The sequence below is a fragment of the Marmota marmota genome, unplaced genomic scaffold (genome assembly GCF_001458135.2).
Source record: "Marmota marmota marmota unplaced genomic scaffold, marMar, whole genome shotgun sequence".
Taxonomy (NCBI): Eukaryota; Metazoa; Chordata; class Mammalia; order Rodentia; family Sciuridae; genus Marmota; species Marmota marmota.
Genome location: NW_025999990.1, coordinates 30,475,185 through 30,481,914, shown reverse-complemented (window position 1 = coordinate 30,481,914; position 6,730 = coordinate 30,475,185).

Below are 6,730 nucleotides of genomic sequence, written 5' to 3'. Positions count from 1 at the left end.
TGTAATTCATTGTTGAAGTGATCTTTCATTGTCTGATTTTGCTGTCTAATGTCTTCCTTGAGACTCTAGATCATCTGAAGCATGTAAATCCTGAATTCTTTATCTGACATTCCATCTGTTGCAGCTATTACCTCTTCTGAGGTTGAGTTGACCTGCATTGCTTGTGGTCCTTTCTTTCCTTGTCTTTTCATACTGCTCGCGTTTCTTTCTGCTTGGTGAAACTGTTGTGTTCTTGAATTTTCCACCTATATATTTATATTGCTCTTGTATAGTTGCAAAGTCTCCCTTGCAGGGGCGGGCAGCGGCTGTGCTCCTCCTCCAATTGGGGTAATCTGTCTATCACACCGGTGGGCCGCTGGGCCCCTTCTCCAGGTCGCGTGATCTGCCTACCTTGCGGGCAAAGGCTGAGCCCCTCCTCCAATAAGGGTGATCTGTCTACCACGCTGGCGGGCTGCTGGGCCTGTTCTCCAGGTTGCAGGTCTGTCGACCTTGCAGGTACGGGCGGCAGCTCTGCCCCTCCTCCAATTGGGGTGATGTGTCTACCATGCCGGTGGGCCGCTGGGCCTGTTCTACTGGTCGGTCGCAGGTCTGCCTACCTTGCCGGAATGGGCGGCGGCTCTGCTCTGCCCCTCCTCCAATTGGGGTGACGTGTCTACCACGCCAGCGGGCCGCTGGGCCTGTTCTCCATTTTAACAATTTTTAAGTGTATGATTTAGTGGTATTAACTACATTCACAATGTTATATAATCATCACCACTAGATATTTCAGGAACTTTTTCATCACCCTAATCAGAAACTCTACATCCATTAAATAACTCCCATTCTCCCTTCTGTCCAGCCTGTCATGACCCCATTCTACTTTAGATCTCTATGAATTTGTCTATTCTAGATGCTTCATATGAGAGAAATCACATATTTGTCTTTTCTTGTCATGTTTATTTCACTTAGCATGTTTTTAAGGTTCATCCTCATTGTAACATGTTTTCAGAATTTCATTCTTTTTAAAGGCTAAATAATATCCCACTATACACATATAATACATTTTGTTTTTCTCTTTATCCATAGATGAGAGTTTGGGTTGTTTCTTTAGGGTATTGTGAGTACTGCTGTTATGAACATTGGTGTATTAGTATCTGTTTAAGATTCTGCTTTCAATTCTTTTGGGTATATCTAGGGGTAGAATTGCTGAATCATGTGTTAATTATGTTTAACATTTTGAGGAACTACCAACTGTTTTCTACAGTGACTGCTCCATTTTAAATTTCCATCAAAAAAGAACTACAAATTCAATTTCTCCATGTCCTTGCCAACATGTATTTTCTTTTGTTTTTGACAATAGCCTTCCTTCTGAGTGTGAAATGGTACTTCATTATGGTTTTGATTTGCATTGCCTTAAAGATTAGTGATGTTGAGCATCTTTCATTTGGTGCTGGTGATTTATCAGTCATTTATATATATATTTTTGGAGAAATATCTATTTATGTCCTTTGCCCATTTTAAAAATTGTCGGTTTTATTGTTGAGTTGAAGGAGTTCTTCATATATTCTGAATATTAATCCTTATCAGATATATGATTTTCAAATATTTTTATTCCACATCATTTGAGTGTCTATTATGGGTTATGTTCTAAACCAGATGCTTGGGAATTAACAGTGAATGAGGCAACTCATGCTTTCACGAAGCATAAGTAATGGGGCCCAAACAGAAACAGATAGAGTGTCCTTTTGGGACTAAAGTTATACATAAAGTATAACTTTATAGCCTAAAGTTATACATAAAGTTTGCTTCTCAAACATGCAAAGGAAAATGTAGCTTCTTTTTTTTTAAATAACTGATGTTTTTGCTTTTTGAATCTCTATTCTATTAAGGGTTCCAGCAGTGAAAGAGTTAAATTAAATTACTCAGTCCATTTGAGTTTGACTCCTATCTTGACTCTTTCTGTCTCTGCTTCTCCCTGCCCTGTGGAGGCTTGAGAAGAGGGCTTCATTCCTCATGGTGAGGTAGTGCTGTGGATTGGATCTTCTCTGGTATTGATGCTGTCCAGCTGGTCTGCTGTGGTGTTTGCTCACCACAGCAGCCACAAGTGGTCTGTTCTTTTGACTGGGCTGAGAGCCAGTATCCTTTCTTGCTGATTTGCCTGACACTTTGTTCTAGAAAGAGCTATAGATCCTCTCTAAGCTCTGGCTCAGACACAGTTGGTTGTGGCCAGCTCTTAGCTACAGGATCCACAAGCTCACTCTGCACAACTATTCCAACTCCCCCAGCTATATAGCTAGCCAATTTCTATGTTCCCCGTGGGCACAGGAAGCTGCTATACCTCTTCCAACCTGGTAGAGGCCCTTCGTCTAACACTACATTGCCATTTTTATAGACATCCAGTGTTGGAGCACAGGCAACCTATTCAACATTTGTCCTCCCAGTGCACTCAATGGCAAGTAAGAACAACCCTGCCTCTTTTCAAGTTCTCCCTCAACCCTCTCCACAATTTCTGAAGGACCCCTTTGTCTGATCCCATTATTGTTTCACCTATTCCCAGGACTAGGGGGGCATTTAAAACTTTCCTTTTTGCTGCCTCATGACTTCTTCCTTCCCAAAGTGTCACTCATTTTCCTCCTCTTTCATGGGGCCATATTCACAGTTTAATATTTAAAAAATATTTTCTTTCATGTGATAAATATAAAGCCAGATTAGACTGCTATGGGATCCATAGCAGAGTGGTGTTGTTCCTCAACCTACTCCTGGGCTGTTAGGGAAGGCTTCCTGGAGGAAGTGGCACTTTAATGAGAACATGAGGAATACAAGGGTGTGTGATGACATGTGGAAGCTGTCTAGAAGTTCAAAAAAGACACATTAAAGGTGCAGAGTCAGGAGAAGAACTTCTGATCATTCAAAATAGCTGTAGCATGAAAGAAGCCAATGGCAAGAGAGAAAATTGTAAGTGCCATTGTATTCAGATCATAAAAAACCTCAAAAACTCATAAAGCAGGTCTCAGTCTATCCTAAAAGCAGTGGGAAACCCACTTTAAGCAAGAAAGAACATGATACCATTTGTGCTTTAGAAAGATTATTCTGGTAGAAAGAAATGAATGTATATGATGAGGGCAAAATCAAGAACCATTAAGTGTCCCCTCACTCAGAGACTAGCTACCACCTTGATTTTGCAGATATATGCTGGAAAAGTTTAAGTTGGAGGGAGATCACAACAGCATTTTTAAATGTTGAAGTGATGGATCCTAAAGGAAGACAGTGGGTAAAGAAGCAGAAGAGAGAGAATGAGCAGTGGCAGCCAAAGCCCCATGGACTGGTGTTATGGTTTACCTGTGATGTGTCCTTCAAAAATTTATATGTGAAACAATGCAAAAAAGTTTAGAGGTAAAATAATGGGTGAGAGTCTTAATGCATTAATCCCCTGATAGGGATTAACTGGGTGGTAACCATAGGCAGGTAGGGTGTGGCTGGGGTAGGTGGGTTGCTGGGATATAGCTTTGGGTTATATATTTTGTTCTTGGTGAGAGGAAAACTCTCTGCTTCCTGGTGGCCATGTCCTGAGCTACTTTCCTCCACTACTCTCTTCTGCCATGATGTTCTGTCACATTTCGTGCCCAGAGCAATGGAGTTGGTTGTCCACGGACTGAGACCTCTGAAACCATGAGCCTCCAAATAAACTTTTCCTCCTCTAAAATTGTTCTTGTTAAGCTTTGTCATGGCAACAGAAAAGGTGACTAAAATACATGGGAAGGAAGGGTAAGGATCAAAGGAGATAGCTCTCTTTTATCCTGAGAGAAAGGAGAGAGGAAAAATGGGTGGAGTATAAATAAGTTGGAAAATTTAGTGGCAGGAGATTGTTAGGGTCCTCATCATTTTTTCTATAATGCAGTAGTCAAAAGCATAGTCATCTGCCTATAAAAAGGAAGGAATCAATGGCTCAGTGTGGCTAATACTGCTAACTGACCTGACCTGAGTCTCAGTCCAAATTCCCCTTGGCCCTGTTGCTTTCCCTCTAGAGGCTGAACAGGCAATAAAGAAACATAAGCAGAATTTGCTAGGGTTTCTTGGAAACTTTTGTTCCTCCTAATCAAGGATATGGGCATGGCCAGCACCTCCTCCTTCTTCCTGTCTTGACTCCAGATGTAGTTCCTGGAGCTTGGACAGCTCTAAAACCCAAGAAAATAAGCATGAGAGAAGAGCCAAAAGGACCAGACCAATCACTGTCTTGCTGCTGTTGAGAACCAGCAGCAACTTACCTTCTGAATTTCAGGTTGTAAACTTCTGTTTAAGCCACCAAAGATGGATTTTGCATCTGCAAGCATTCCAAACTAATACAGAAAGATGAATAAAAGTAATGAACATCTGACTTGGTCTCTGAAGACAACAGAAGTAAAGACAGAACATAGGATTATTGGTAATATTAATGGTCCAGGTAAAGTAATATTTGTAAAACATTGCCAATTTCATTTTGGAGTACTTATTATCCCCGAAAATGAATCAATCTAATGAGGATGCTAATAGCATGCTAATCTTTATCAACTTTAGTCTAAGTCATAGTAATTTTCTTTTTAGACAAACTAGTTCTATCTACTTATTAGGAGAGACTTATACAAGTGCAAAATGATTCCAGGTGCCCATTAATATTCTCTAAAGATTTATCATATACTTAGATAATATGAGTTACATTACTTTATGGTGTTTAATTTCAGATTATTTACAATAAAGAGAATACAATCTTTGAAAGTATTATAGATGCTTCTCTCAGAATACTTGATATAAAACCTGCCACATTATTCATGTAGAAGCTAAAAAACTCTTTCCACAAGTAAGCAGCAATCCACAAAACATATATCTTTGAAGTATTGTTGCATAATAAAAGGCTTATTCCTCTCTTGATTGCAAAGAGAATGAGCCCCAAGTAATTTTTAATATCTGATAATATACAAAACCCAATACACATTCACTAGAAATACAAAGAATAATCATTATCAGAACATTGTATAATAAAATTTGCATTTACTTGTTTCCCTACTAATCTTATACTTATCAATATATTAATTAAACAGAGCACTTTTAATTCCACATTCATTCTGGAATCCAGCAATAGGTATGGTTGGATTTTCTGAGAATAGAATGTTAACACTTTATCAGGAGACCAGTCAGACAAAGAAGCTAACTATGAACCTCTTCTCTTATCTTTACAAGGACTTTTACTTCTGATGGCAGCCTCCATCATGGGTAACTAACTGTTGCTCCATGGGAAACACAACCATACATGTGTTCTTGTGATACATTATAGAATTTTATGGGGAAGCTCAGGAAAAGAAACACTAAGTTGTATAATGTTGGACTTAACAAACACATCTATCATTTTATTTTTAAACAGGAAATCTGATTGAATAAATATGGGTACAACTAGGTACTCATCTCCTACATATGATATATACAAAAAAACTACAAAGAATAATCATTATCAGAAAATTGTATAATAAAATTTGCATTTACTTGTTTCCCTACTAATCTTATACTTATGGTATATACATACATATGATATATACAACTAGGTACTCATCTCCTACATATGATGTATACAAAAAACGCCTTAAAACTCACAGTTCTCTTAAAATTATAGTGGATTTTTTTTGGTGTTGCTGGGGATTTGAACCCAGGGCCTTGTGCAGGCAAGACAAGCACTCTACCAACTGAGCCATATCTCTAGTCCCCAGAGTAGATTCTTTAAATTGAACTTCAGTGATTTCTTCATTTGTACAAGAGCATCAAAATTAAGCATCTCATTTCATGACAGTGTATGTAGAAACTTATCTTACCAACCCTGAAAAGACTGTCTTACGATGCCTGAAATATGTATACAGCTGATTTATGCCAGGAAAGGAGACACAAAGAACACTGAAGGAGATTCAGCAGCTGTTGAGGACTTGCCTCCCAGGCAAGCTGTGGTCCATATCTCAGCCACACACTGTCCTTGCCAACATTTGTGCTGCATCAGTCTTGTTTGGATGGTCTTATTCCTCATATCTCTCTTTTCTTTATATTAAGATGATCATCAATCTTACATAAGCACCCATAGAATGGCCCTATTTATTAGGTTAAGGTTAGGCCACTCCTTTAAGACGCATATTAATATTTCCATTAGCTGGTTGCGGTGGCACACATCTATAATCCCAATGACTTGGAAGGCTGTTGCAGGAGGATTTCAAGTACAAAGCCAGTCTCAGCAACTTAATTTTCCATTGAGTTATTTCTTAATTGCATAATAAAGGAGACTATTTCTTCTAACACAGAAAATTACTTAGTATCATCAGCAGTATGTAGGCCCTTGTGAGCTTTTATAAGAGATTAAATCCCTTTATTTACCCTTTAAAGATGACTTTAGAAACTTGAGTCAAAGTTTTGAGATATATTTTCTTTTTGGTCCTAGGTTAGGCAGCTTTCCATTACTGTTACAAAATGCCTGATATAATGCACTTAAAAGAAATAAAGCCTGGCATTGTGGTGCAAGCCTGTAATCCCAGCGGCTCGGGAGGCTGAGGCAGGAGGATTGCAAGTTCAAAGCCAGCCTCAGCAGTGGCGAGTCACTTAGCAACTCAGTGAGACCCTGACTCTAAATAAAATACAAAATAGGCCTGGGAATGTGACTCAGTGGTTGAGTGCCCCCCTGAGTTCAATCCCAGGAAGGAAGGAAGGAAGGAAGGAAGGAAGGAAGGGAGGGAGGGAGGGAGGG